We start from the raw sequence: 15217 nt of genomic DNA on the forward strand, positions 1-15217 counted from the left end.
ATATTGTTAAAATAGCCATATAACCCAAGGCAATCTACAAATACAGTGAAATCCTATCAAAATACCCACAGCGTTCTTCACAAAACTAGAATAAATAATCCTAAAATTTGTATGGATCCACAAAAGACCCCAACTAACAAAAAGCAATCCTGAGAAAGAACAAAGTCAGAGGTATCACAATCCCAGATTTCAAGATGTCCTACAAAGTTGTTGTAATTAAAACAGTTTGGCAACTGGCACAAATATAGACACACAGATCAGTGGAGTAGAATAGAGAGCCCAGAAATAAACTCATGATTATATGGTCAATTAATCTATGACAAAGGAAGAAAATCTACATAATGGGGAAAAGAGTCTTTTCAACAAATAGTGTAGGGAAAACTGGACAGCTACATGCAGAAGGATGAAACTGGACCACTTTCTAACACCATACACACACAAAAAAACCCCTCAAAAATTGATTAAAGACCTAAATGTGAGGAGCACCTATGTAGTTCATTTAGTTAAGCATCCGACTCTGGGTTCTGGCTCGGGTCATGATCTGAGGGTCCTGGGATCAAGCCCTGTGTTGGGCTCTGTGCTGGGTAAGGGGTCTGCTTGTCCCTCTCATCCTCTCCCTTTACCCTTCTCCCCATATTCTCTTGCTCTCTAAAATAAATAAAGTAAAATATTTTTTAAAAGTGACCTAAATGTGAGACTCGAAACTATAAAAATCTTACAGTATACAGGCAGTAATTTCTCTGACATCAGCTATAGCCATATTTTTCTAGATATGTTTCCTAAGTTAAAGGAAACAAAAGCAAAAATAAACTATTGGGACCACATCAAAATAAAAATTTTTTTGTACAGCAGACAAAGCCATCAGTAAAATAAAAAGGCAATCTAGTGAATGGGAGAACAGATTTGCAAATTATATATCAAATAAGGGGTTAAGATCTAAAATATGTAAAGAACTTCTACAACTTAATACCCAAAAAACCCAAATAATCCAATTAAAAAATAGCCTGGATGGACATTTTTCCAAAGAAGATATGGCCAGGAGACATGTAAAAAGATAAGATGCTCAACATCACTCATCATCAGGGAAATATAAATCAAACCTGCAGTGAGATATCACCTCACACCTGTCAGAATGGCTAAAATAAAAAAAAAAAAAAAGAAATAACAAGTGTTGGGAAGGATGTAGAGAAAAAGGAACCCTTAGGCACTGTTGGCAGGAATGCAAACTGTTGCAGCTACTGTGGAAAACAGTATGGAGGTTCCTCAAAAAATTAAAAATAGAATTACCATATGATCTAGTAGTTCCACTACAGGGTATTTACCCAAAGAAAATGAAAACACTTATTTCAAAAAAAATACATGCACTCCTATGTTTATCGCAGTGTTATTTACCATAGCCAAGATATAGAATATTATGCACCCATAAAAAAGGATGAGATCTTGCCATTTGCAGCAGCATAGATGGACTTAGAAGGCATTATTCTAAGTTAAATAATTCACACTGAGAAATACATACTATATGATTCCTCTCATAAGTAGAATCTAAAAAAAAAAAAATACGAATAAACAAAAAGCAAAATCAGACCTATAAATACAGAGAACAAACTGATGGTTGCCAGAGGGGAGGGAGGAAGGTGAGGGGTTGTGTAAAATGGGTATCGGTGTGTGAGAGATACAAGCTTCCAGTTACAAAATCAATAAGGCACCAGAGTAAAAGGCACAGAATAAGGAATATAGTCAATGATATTTTAATAATGATGTGAGGGCGCATATGGGAGCCACACTCGTGGTGAGCATAGTGTAATATATAAACTTGTCAAATTACAAAATGGTACATCTGACACTAATACACCATTGTGTGTCAGGTATACTCAAATAAAAATTAAAACTTCTAGAAAAATTAAAATACACGGGTACCTGGGTGGCTTAGTCAATTAACTCTTGATTTTGGCTCAGGTCATGATTTCAGGGTGGTGAGATTGAGCCTCAATGGGTGTAGAACCTGCTTAAGATTCCCTCTCTCCCTGAACCATGAGAGACTATGGACTCTGAAAAACAACAAGAGGGTTTTGAAGGGGCAGGGGGAGGGGGGGTGGTGGTGGGAGGTTGAGGAACCAGGTGGTGGGTAATAGGGAGGGCACGTACTGCATGGAGCACTGGGCGTGGTGCAAAAACAATGAACACTGTTATGCTGAAAATAAACAAAAAAACAAAAAAAAAGATTCCCTCTCTTCCTCCATACCCCTCCCAACTCGAAGCCTCTTTCTGTCTCTCTATTTCTCTCTCTCTCTCTCTCTCCCCCCCCCGAAAAAATTTTTTTAATGAGATCTAGTTCTTAAAAAAAAAAAAAGTAAAAATAGTAGCAGTATGCCAGTGTCTTGATTTTCTGAATGTTTAAGTGATCCTTAGTTATATATGACTTTATTTTAAACCTTGTCATTCAAATTCTTTTGAATGGTTAAATCTTACCCTAAATTTAATAAAAATCCTGTGATGAAAGGATGATCTTCAGATGCTTAGATTGAAGCCAGTTTAATATTTGACCAGATGGGGCACCTGGGTGGCTCAGTGGGGCACGTGGGTGGCTCAGTGGGTTAAAGCCTCTGCCTTCAGCTCAGGTCATGATCCCAGCGTCCTGGGATCGAGCCCCGCATTGGGCTCTGTGCTCAGTGGAGAGCCTGCTTCCCTTCCTCTCTCTCTCTCTGCCTGCCTCTCTGCCTACTTGTGATCTCTGTCTGTCAAATAAATAAATAAAATCTTAAAAAAAAAATTTGACCAGATACTGGAATTACAGGGTAAGGAAATGAATTGGAAATAAGCATGACTCATTATAAATCTTCACAACATTATATGAGTGTTTTTGTACTACATAATGAACAACTACTACTGTGACCCTTCATTAAGTGTCCTATTATTATTAGTCCTATATAAGAAATCAAAATTTCATGATGAAATCTTTGAGCTCAGTTTATCTTAGGTAAGATAATTACCAATTATTTTACCTACAATGGAATATTAGGTACACACATGCACACAAATGCACACACACATATATCTATAAAGTTTCTTGTTGCTGGGGGAAAAAACAATGTTTTTGGAATTGACTACTGTCATCAAATATTTCTTATATTTTTGAAAAAATCAAATAACCACATTTTATTACCTGAAATTGGTTGGAAAAAAAATTAAATATTTCCCACCCACCATCTCTTAGAAGCCAATAATCAGATCCACCTGTGTCATACCACTGCTAGTGACTTCATTCAGTTACATTTAGGCAGGTGCATGTGACATGACTTCCGAATTTATTCTTCTTGACTACACTCACAAAGATAAAGCCACAAGACCTCTGTCTCATTCACATATTGAAGTCTATTTTAATCTGCTTTCTCATATTCTCTCCTTTTCATTCTCTTCATGCTTGCTCAGAGCACCTCCAATAATAAAACTGTAGCATTTGGGGCGCCTGGGTGGCTCAGTGGGTTAAAGCCTCTGCCTTCGGGTTTTGAAGGGTCAGGGGTGGGAGTTTGGGGGAACAGGTGGTGGGTAATAGGGAGGGCACGTTTTGCATGGAGCACTGGGTGTTGTGCAAAAACAATGAATACTGTTACGCTGAAAAAAAAATTAATTAATTAATTTAAAAAAAAAAAAAAAGCCTCTGCCTTCGGCTCAGGTCATGATCCCAGGGTCCTGGGATCGAGCCCCACATCGGGCTCTCTGCTCCGCAGGAAGCCTGCTTCCTCCTCTCTCTCTGCCTGCCTCTCTGCCTAGTTGTGATTTCTCTCTGTCGAATAAATAAAATATTAAAAAATAAAATAAAAATAAATAAAAATAAAACTGTAGCATTTAAGTTAGCTGGAAATTCCTCCCTACCACTAAAATGGATTTATGTTCTTCCAAGTGGTGAACATACCCTGTTTTGAAAGAAAGGACTACCACCAGATGGATGTTTGTAAGGTTGCCATTTGTTCATTTTAATGAGATAATCCATTATTAACTTTTCTTTTTTTTTTTATTTTTTTTTTCATTTTATTTATTTTTTCAGTGTAACAGTATTCATTCTTTTTGCACAACACCCAGTGCTCCATGCAAAACGTGCCCTCCCCATTACCCACCACCTGTTCCCCCAACCTCCCACCCCTGACCCTTCAAAACCCTCAGGTTGCCCCAACCTCCCACCCCTGACCCTTCAAAACCCTCAGGTTGTTTTTCAGAGTACATAGTCTCTTATGGTTCGCCTCCCCTCCCCAATGTCCATAGCCCGCTCCCCCTCTCCCAATCCCACCTCCCCCTAGCAACCCCCAGTTTGTTTTGTGAGATTAAGAGTCATTTATGGTTTGTCTCCCTCCCAATCCCATCTTGTTTCATTTACTCTTCTCCTTTTCAGGGCCTGTGTCAATGTCTGTCTTTTTTTGACTGATTTATTATTTTGTGAATGTTAGTAAGTGTGCAAAGCATTTACCTTATCAGAAGTAATTAAATTACCCTTTCTGCCCTGGGTGCCTTTGCTGTTATCACTACTCTCCCTTCTTAAAATGTTGCAGAAGAATCTACTTGTCCCGTAAATTCTTCATTTTAATTAACTTTATTTTAACAAAAAAAAAAATTTACAAGGTTCAAACACTCCAGGAGTACTGTTTCTTCAAAAATAGTAAATTGTACCCTTCTGCTTCCGCCTCCTGGCCACACAGTCCCTATCCCATAGACAACATATACTGTTATTTCTTCTTCGTCCTTACGGAGATATTTTATCCATAACTAACAAAAATATAATATTTTTTCTTCCTTCTTTATGCTGTTCTGAACTTTCCTTTTTCATTTAATAATATATCGTGGAGATCATTTCATATCTGTACATAGTGTTTATATCTTTTATGTCTTCATAATATTCTGTTGTGTGGATGTACTCTGATTGATTTAATCAATTATTAAATTGATTATTGACAATTACTAGATTACTTCCAATTTTTTGCTATTACAAATAATAATGCAATGGATAGTTCTGAAGCTGTTTTTCATAGTCATATATGTAGGAAAATTAGAATTGCTTGTTCCAAGGAAGTATGCATTTATAATTTTCATAAAGTATAAAATTGTCTTCAATAGAGTTTTACCAATTCACACTCTCCTTAGCATTGTGTAAGATTGTCTGTTTTCCTACACAATGTGTTTTCTAAATGACAGGTGAAAATTTGTATTCCATAGTTTTAGTTTACATTCTCCTTATTATGAGTGAATGAGATTAGGTACCTTTTTATCTGCTTAGGAGGCATTTGTATTTATCAGTTACCTAATTCATATCCTTTGCTCCTTTTTCTAATGGAGTATTGGCCTTCACTTGTTGATTTGTATTTTTTTAAAGATTTTATATATTTATTTGAAAGAGAGAGTGCTTGCCCCAGCACAAGTGGGGGGAGGGGCAGAAAGAGGGAGAAACAGACTCACCACTTAGCACAGAGCCCTACAAAGATGGGAGGCTGGATTTCGAGATCCTAGGATCATGACCTGAACCAAATATGAGACCTGAGAATATGAGAAAGTTAAGTAACTGACTGAGCCCCCACACACACCCCTTCATTTGTATTTCTTTAAAAAATAGCTTTACATGAAAAAATGTTCATCATCACTAGCCATCAGGGAGATTCAAATTAAAACCACATTGAGATACCACCTGACACCAGTTAGAATGGCCAAAAATTAACAAGACAGGAAACAACATGTGTTGGAGAGGATGTGGAGAAAGGGGAACCCTCTTACACTGTTGGTGGGAATGCAAGTTGCTGCAGCCACTTTGGAGAACAGTGTGGAGATTCCTGGGTGGCTCAGTGGTTTGGGCCGCTGCCTTCGGCTCGGGTCATGGTCTCAGGGTCCTGGGATCGAGTCCTGCGTCGGGCTCTCTGCTCGGCGGGGAGCCTGCTTCCCTCTCACTCTCTCTGCTTGCCTCTCTGCCTACTTGTGATCTCTCTCTGTCAAATAAATAAAATCTTTAAAAAAAAAAAATAGAGCTTCCCTATGACCCTGCAATTGCACTACTGGGCATTTACCCCAAAGATACAGATGTAGTGAAAAGAAGGGCCATCTGTACCCCAATGTTTATAGCAGCAATGGCCACGGTCGCCAAACTGTGGAAAGAACCAAGATGCCTTTCAACATACGAATGGATAAGGAAGATGTGGTCCATATACACGATGGAGTATTATACCTCCATCAGAAAGGATGAATACCCAACTTTTGTAGCAACATGGACGGGACTGGAAGAGTTTATGCTGAGTGAAATAAGTCAAGCAGAGAGAGTCAAGTATCATATGGTCTCACTTATTTGTGGAGCATAACAAATAACATGGAGGACATGGGGAGATGGAGAGGAGAGGGAGTTGAGGGAAATTGGAAGGGGAGATGAACCATGAGAGACTATGGACTCTGCAAAACAACCTGAGGATTTTGAAGGGGCGGGGGGTGGGAGGTTGGGGGAACCAGGTGGTGGGTACTAGGGAGGGCACATATTGCATGGAGCACTGAGTGTGGTGCAAAAACAATGAACACTGTTATGCTGAAAAGAAATTAAAAAAATAGCTTTTTGTGATATAATTTGCAGATATTGTCTGTGATATTTTAATGATCATTTTATGATTATCACTGCATTTCTTTAGGTGTGAAGACTTAATGAGTATAAAAACTGAAAGGGTGCTTATTTTTTAATTTTTTAATTTTTTTATAAATATGTAATGTATTATTAGCCCCAGGGGTACAGGTCTGTGAATCGCCAGGTTTACACACTTCACAGCACTCACCATAGCACATACCCTCCCCAATGTCCATAACCCCAGCACCCTCTCCCTACCCACCTCCCCCTGGCAGCCCTCAGTTTGTTTTGTGAGATTAAGAGTCTCTTATGGTTTGTCTCCCTCCCGATCCCAGCTTGTTTCATTTATTCTTTTCCTACCCCAAAAACCCCCTGCATTGCATCTCCACTTCCTCATATCAGAGAGCTCATATGATAGTTGTCTTTCTCCAATTGACTTATTTCGCTAAGCATAATACCCTCTAGTTCCATCCACGTCGTCGCACGTGGCAAGATTTCATTTCTTTTGATGGCTATGTAGTATTCCATTGTATATATATACCACATCTTCTTTATCCATTCATCTGTGGATGGACATCTAGGTTCTTTCCATAGTTTGGCTATTGTGGACATTGCTGCTATAAACATTCAGGTGCACGTGCCCCTTCGGATCACTACGTTTGGGTAGTGTTATCTGTAGAGTAAATACCCAGTAGTGCAATTGCTGGGTCGTAGGGTAGCTCTATTTTCAACTTTTTGAGGAAGCTCCATGCTGTTTTCCAGAGTGGTTGCACTGAAAGGGTGATTATATAGAGAGATACTGTGAGTCCAGCTACTTGGGGTGGATGGTCATTAAATCCTCAGCCTATCTGTGTGCATGTGTAGATGCATGTGTGTGTCTGTGTGCGCTAACAAAAATATTGGAATGTAAGAATGATACTCCTTTCATAGAACCTAGAAATGAATTTCGTACATTTTGATGACTGTATAGTTTTTCTAATTTCTTCAGAAATTCAGTTTTATAGAAATGATCAACTTATAGTTTAATGTCTTAACATTTTACATTCTTTCATTAAGTAAAATGCTGATGTTCTCTCCTTTTGTGGTAGTTATCTTCTCCCTATCATACCCCGCAGGTAGAAGAGTGTGTTACATCCTTAAGAAAGTGCCATAAAACTTGATGAAAATAGGGCACCTGGGTGGCTCAGTCATTAAGCGTCTGCCTTCAGCTCAGGTCCTGATCCCAGCTGGGATCCAGCCCAGCATCAGACTCCCTGCTCTATGGGAAGCCTGCTTCTCCCTCTCCCGCTCCCCCTGCTTGTGTTCCTGCTCTCGCTGTCTTTCTCTTGTCAAATAAATAAATAAAATATATTTTTTAAAAACTTGATGAAAATATAAATCATATTCTTTAGTAATTATCCATTTACTCTTTAATATACATAGGAGGCTTCCAGTTATTAAAAGAACTGCTATAATTCCCTGGAAGTTTTTTTATATCCTAATTTTCAAAATACTACCTTTGGGCTGGCAAATAGATAAAATCCCTTTTCTTGATTTTCTCTGTGGTAAAAATATCTCAGAAAGAACATCATGGCTCTTAATCTTTGTGGTTGGTATACATGTTCTATTTATTATAGGCAACATTTGTATTAGTGATTTTGTCACTTGGGAAATGAATTTAATAGTAATTTCTTTGAAAGCATATTAGTGTATATTGAATTACTAAAACATATTCCTTTTTACACTTTTAGAAGTTTGTAACTAAAAACATATACTAAGTACATAGAGGAATATCAATAAATGATAAATAGTTTTAAGTGGTTAACATTATGAAGGAAAATGGTCATCATGGGAATGTTATTAACATATTTATGAATATATATATATTTTTTTAAGATTTTATTTACTTGACAGCAAGCAGGCACAAGCAGGGGGAATGGCAGGCAGAGGGAGAGGGAGAAGCAGGCTCCCCACTGAGCAGGAAACCTAATGTGGAGCTTGATCCCAGGACTCTGGGATCATGGCCTGAGCTGAAGGCAGATGCTTAACTGACAGAGCTACCCACACACCTCCATGGCTATATTTATAAGGGTGGGCATTTATATGTGAGCTGATGTTGAATCTACACAATTGAATTAAAATTATTCTTTGAGCATTTGATATACTTGTGACTCAGAGAGTAGATTTTGTTTATTTTTTAAGATGCCAGAAACAGAAAGTGTTGGCATGGAGCACTTCTAATTGCTAGTTTGAGAATGGTTATGTCAGATATACAGAGAGTTAATTGCCATGTGGGTGCTCACTTAGAACTTTCTCACCATATTCCAAGCACAAGTTGGCATCTGTTATTACATTTGTACACGCAAAATAATTTATTCAGAAGCTAGAATATAATTGACAGAAGCTTGCCACTAAAACTAGAAAAATATGTAATTACAGTCAAATTACTCTTTTATTTTTTCTGCTAACTAGAAAACCTGAGATTTCTAGTTGCACGTCTGTTCAGGCTTATTCAACTGTAATATTCACAGATTCTCAACTATTTTATTTGATTTATTTGTGAGTCAAGATTTTGATTTCGTGAAGCGACTAGGGAAAGGTCTCATTGAGTAAAAGAATAAAATGTTTTTGTGGTGGAGTAAAAGTGTTCGCAGTCAAATCCTCACAGATATTTATTGGCTTATAATAACTAATACTTACTAAATGCTAAACATGAGCCAGACTGCATTCAGTATTTCTTCCATATTATTTCATGCAATATTAACAAAGTCCAAAAAGTGGTTATTAGTATCTGTATTTCAGATGGGAAAACAAGCCAAAGATTAGAGAAGTTAAATGACTTGCGTAAAGTCACACAGCTAAGAAATGTCAGCACTCGTTTTTGCTACTTTTATTCAGAAGAATAAAGAAACATGAAACTCTTGGACTATTCATTTAAACTACCTTTAGTATTATACAGAGTGGATAGTTTTTCTTAGTAGCCGGGAGTTAGGGATTTTATCACAGCCCAGAGGTAAAGTGGAGATGCATAAATGTGTAGCAGCGAGACCATCTGGATTACATTTAGTCAGGGATATGTTGGAGAACAGTAAAATTTAAGGTTGGGTGGGAATGGTCTCATGTGCTTCTCATATTATTCGAACAGAGTACTCCTAAGCCACAGAAGCATGAACTCATATTTCTGGATAAGGAGACATATTAAATCATAACTCTTTCAGTTGCAGGTAACAGAAATCCACTCAAATTAGCATGCGTAGAATGGCTGGAAGATTTACTGGCTCACATAATGGGAAGTCTAAGGGTATGCACAGCTGGATCCAGTGTCTCAAAACCTACAATCAGGGCTGGCTTTCTCCCTCTCACTTCTCAGGATGGTCTTTTACTAAAAGGCACGTAAGATGACAGTCTGTAGCTTAAATCTCACATTCTCTAAGTTGAATAACTCCAACAGAAAGTCGTTTCTCATAATTGGGACAAAAGTATCTTGGAGGAAAATTCAGTCATGTACTTGTTCAAGAACCAGACACTGGTCAGGAAAACGGGCCCCACTGGCTGGTGGAGGCTGTGTCGTCACCCTTGTGAGTAGGCGATGAGGTGTGCCAGGCATAGGGTTAGCGCTACTCAGACTGTAGGGTTGTGTTCCCCAGTGGAAAGAAGGAAGGGGGAAAAGATTTCTAGACAAAACAACAGATGCCCACTGAGGGGATATGTTGTTCAGTGCAAGTCAAAAAGTCTTTGAGGTCATGCGTTTTACCTTTAAAATCCATGTAAATTTTGTTGTATGTCTGCATCTGTTATAATATTTAAAAGCATTCCATGTGTGGATTGAGTTCCTGCAGGAAATGGATTCTGAGGGATAAAATTTGAATTCAGGAGGTCTTACTGGGAATTGCTTTGGCGAACACCTGTGAGGGAGGAAAAGCTGAACTATGGTGCTGGAAGAGCAGGCCTCAGCCATTCCCACATAGAACTCAGAAGTTGCGATGTCCCTTCAGGGTTGTCCCAAGGGGGCAAGGGGACAAGGGGGCCTGTGTACTTCCACACAGACTGATGATTGAGTATGGGCTACCCCAGTGACAGGCACACCCGTGGCAAGGCAGCTCCTTGCTCCAGGCACTGAGCAGAGCTCCTGGAGCAGGATTAGGCTATGACCCTTTGGTAGACAGCACCTCCAGCAGCCAGTGAAAGAGAAAACTTCATACCTCAGTGGGGTGCAGGGTGTGGACCTGGGCAACTGGCCACAACATCCATTATATTATCCGTGAGTAAAACTCACTCCAGGAAATGTCATATTTATATGTAATTGTAAATGCTCCCTGGCATATTGCTGTACTGTTGGACCAGAGGTCCCCAGAAATACAGGTACTTCAGTTTGGAGGCCACAGCAGAGACACTGGGAACCCACTGAGAGGGAGTGAAAAGATAAACCAAATGAGGAAGAAACTGGAGCAGAAATAACAGTTGAGAGACTTACTGTAATCAACTTTAGTAGTAGCCATAGGAATCAAGAAAAAAAGATAAATATTTTCATCTTGCCAAAGACCACCCATCTTCTACTGTACCCATACTGTTTATCTTGCTTTCTGTTGTTTGGGTCCTAGAAGAGCTAGAGACCATTGGAAATTAAAATTAATATTTAAAGTATTATTTGTCTCTGGGGTATAGGTGTGTAATTCGTCAGTCTTACACAATTCACAACGCTCACCATAGCATATACCCTCCCCAATGTCCATCACCCAGCCACTCCATCCCACTCACCCCCCTCCATTCCAGCAACCCTCAGTTTGTTTCCTGAGATTAAGTCTCTTTTATTTTTTTAAGATTTTTATTTATTTATATGACAGACAGATCACAAGTAGTCAGAGAGTCAGGCAGAGAGAGAGAGCAGGAAGCAGGCTCCCCGCTGAGCAGAGAGCCCGATGTGGGGCTTGATCCCAGCACCCTGAGACCATGACCTGAGCCAAAGGCAAAGGCTTTAACCCACTGAGCCACCCAGGTGCCCCAATTAAGAGTCTCTTATAGTTTATCTCCCTCCCTGGTTTTGTCTTGTTTCATTTTTCCCCTCCCTTCCCCTATGATCCTCTGTCTTGTTTCTCTGACTTATTTCACTTAGCATAATACCCTCTAGTTCCATTCACATCATTGCAAGTGGCAAGATTTCAGGGGTTTTAAACAACCTGAGGGTTTTGAAGGATCAGGGGTGGGAGGTTGGGGGAACAGGTGGTGGGTAATGGGGAGGGCACGTTTTGCATGGAGCACTGGGTGTTGTGCAAAAACAATGAATACTGTTACGCTAAAAAAATAAATAAAATGGGAAAAAAAAGATTTCAGGGGTTTTGATGGCTGCATAATATTCCTCTGTGTGTGTGTACACCACATCTTCTTTATCTGTTCATCTGTTGATGGACATCTAGGCTCTTTCCATGTTTGACTATTGTGGACATTGCTGCTATAAACACTGGGGTGCATATGCCCCTTCAGATCACTGCATTTGTATCTTTGGGGTAAATACCCAGTAGTGCAATTGCTGGGTCGTAGGGTAGCTCTATTTTCAACTTTCTGAGGAATCTTCATACTAGGTGCCCAGAGGAAATTCACCTCCTTAAATCTCTTTCCTTTCGCTATTTTAATTATAAAAGCTAGAAAGAACACACTTCTAGTCAAAAAGAACAATACATACCTAAGTCATTAATTGTTTTTGGGATAGAGCCTGGATTAGAGTCCTCAGAGGAACAAAATAAATGTGTGTGTGCCTCTTCTTTTGGTTTCCTTTCTGCTCAGCTCTGATTTCAAAGTATGAATACTTGATGAAGATGGTGGGCTTGGGTTGAAAACTGTGGCTTTAAATCATCAGAGATTTTTTAAATGACCACTAATAATCCCTAGCAAAAAATTAGGTATTCTGATTATCAGAAATACTGTGTATACCAGGACATCTGGTATGTCTTTAGACAAAAAAGAAAAAACAAAAAACCCTAACTTAGTAATAATGATTATTATTCAGATTTTGACATAATATTTTACCAGATATTAAGTGCCCATGATCTGCAAAGCCCACTTACAGTTCATAAACTCTGTTCTTTTATAATATCAATTCATAAATACCAATTTTAGCAAAAATAAAGTACAGCTTTATCCAGCTGTTTTCTAAGACTTTTCTAAACCATTGGGGGTCAGCATCAGGACACATAAGTTCCCAACAGGACCATTCATCTGGTGTCTCTTTGACATTTATTACATGTCCGAGACTCTGATGCCACTTCTCCCTGCTTCACTCTGCTCCATCCCACCTGCAGGGAGACTGTAGCCATGTCATTTAGCCTCAGTTGTGAGTCCAACCACAGCAAGGGTTGTGCTTGGGGCTAAATGTTGGCTGCTTGAAGCCTTAGCACTTGTTAGCTGTCATTATTATTTCCCCACACCCTCCTGTAGCCAAGAGCTGCAGCCAGGACCACTGGAAAAGAGCAAGGCTCTGGAATGGGGCTGGGACTGTATAGAGAATTTAGTGGTACGTTTTTGGAGTTGCTTTCCCCAGAGGCTGTAAATGCAAGGTCCTGCTATTTAACTGATTATATTTTTAAATACAACAACATTGTGATATAGATGGTAATACCTTCGTCCTAAAGGTGGGGGAAAACAGACCCAAAGATGGTAATGTAGCGTGACTCAGGAGTGCCAAGTATCTCATTACATAATCTCAAGCAAGAAACCTGGCTTCGTTTTAAAATACAGTTTCCCCTGCTGTCCAGCAGTTCATATTATGCCGCTTCACCTTTGTAGAATACCTACATTAGGAAAGACATTAGGACGGTAATGGTTTTTTCCTTAAAAGCAAAATTTCTTTTTTTTTTTTTTTTTTTTTTTTTTTTTTTTTTTTTTTTTTAAAGATTATTTATTTATTTATTTGACAGAGAGAGAGAGATCACAAGTAGATAGAGAGGCAGGCAGAGAGAGAGAGAGGGAAGCAGGCTCCCTGCTGAGCAGAGAGCCCGATGTGGGACTCGATCCCAGGACCCTGAGATCATGACCTGAGCCGAAGGCAGCGGCTTAACCCACTGAGCCACCCAGGATTTCTTTCAGCTAGCCAACACAATGGAGGTGCTAGTGTAGGTCTTCAGTTGAAATGAAGTGGCTTACATGAACTTTCAGAAATCAGAAGATATCTGTAATCATGGAAACACATTCTGAAACAAGTAAAAGTGTTCCTCCCCTAACTAAATTCTTTTTTGTAGCAGGAGAAGAAATAATGCATTATTTATACCACATTTTCTTCAAATGTTCAGAGTAATTTTATTCTTTGTATATTAATACTCCTTTACATTATTAAGTACAAAAAAAGAGCAGGTGGTATTATTCTCATTTTGCGGAAGATCAAGCAGATGTTGAGAAGCCAAAAACAAATGGTTTAGAAATGTTTTTTATGAAGTATTCATTATTTTCATATAAATTAAACTAGGTTTCATACAGTACATTTAAACTCAGTCCACATGCATTCAGGAAAATAAGTTCAACAAAAAAATATACTAGTGTTGATTTATTGTGAGTAGGAATTAGGTATAACACAAACTGATAATCAATGGGTGAATAGACATTTTACTTATCAAGATTTTCATAAAATTGCAAATGGTGGATTAACGCAGTTTCATAAGGTATAACATTGTGTGTCAACTATACTCAAATAAAAAAATAAAAATTAAGCAAAAAGGGTCCATCTTATAGCTCGTAGTTATAAGATGAATAATTTCTGGAGATTTAATGTACAGCATGTTGACTATAGTTAAAAATATTGTCTTACATGCTGGAAAGTTGGTGAGAATAGATCTGAAAGGTTCTCCCCACATACACAAAAGGGTAATTATATGAGGTGATGGAGGTGGTAATTAACCTTATTGCATTAACAATTTTTGCAATATATACATGTATCAAATAATAAAAAGCATCTTATATATTGAAATTTATTCATGAAATTATTTTACAAATATATATGGAGCATAAAAAGTACCAGTGCTTACATCAGCCACTGAGAATAGACTTTTGTTTCATGAAACCTAGGGGGAAGGCACAAACAAATGTAAAATAACAGTGTAATAAGGGCTAAAGAGGAAGGTGTACAGTGCTATATGCCATTGTATAATAGGAAGATTTGGCTTAGTTGAGGGTGAAGGAAGGGCTTTCCTGAAGAATTGGTGATTCTGTTGAGCCTAATATCTGAAGAAAGAGCAGAAACTTTCATTACTTAGGAAATGAAAGAGACCAGGCATGGGAGTGAGGGGTGAGGAGAGGAGAACATCCAGGGCAAGACCACATCAGAAATGAGGCAAAAAATGGGCACTGTCGCCAAACTGTGGAAAGAACCAAGATGCCCTTCAGCGGACAAATGGATAAGGAAGATGTGGTCCATATACACGATGGAGTATTATGCCTCCATCAGAAAGGATGAATACCCAACTTTTGTAGCAACATGGACGGGACTGGAAGAGATTATGCTGAGCGAAATAAGTCAAGCAGAGAGAGTCAATTATCATATGGTTTCACTTATTTGTGGAGCATAACAAATAACATGGAGGACATAGGGAGATGGAGAGGAGAAGGGAATTGAGGGAAATTGGAAGAGGAGATGAACCATGAGAGACTGTGGACTCTGAAAAACAATCT

At 38.7% G+C, this 15217-nt stretch overlaps 1 protein-coding gene across 7 annotated transcripts in view; it reads left to right on the forward strand.

The window, feature by feature from the left end:
• Nucleotides 1–15217, forward strand: part of SPIRE1 (spire type actin nucleation factor 1) — a 203265-nt gene that overhangs the window by 122476 nt on the left and 65572 nt on the right. The window lies entirely within an intron of this gene.

The sequence above is a fragment of the Meles meles genome, chromosome 12 (assembly GCF_922984935.1).
Source record: "Meles meles chromosome 12, mMelMel3.1 paternal haplotype, whole genome shotgun sequence".
NCBI lineage: Eukaryota > Metazoa > Chordata > Mammalia > Carnivora > Mustelidae > Meles > Meles meles.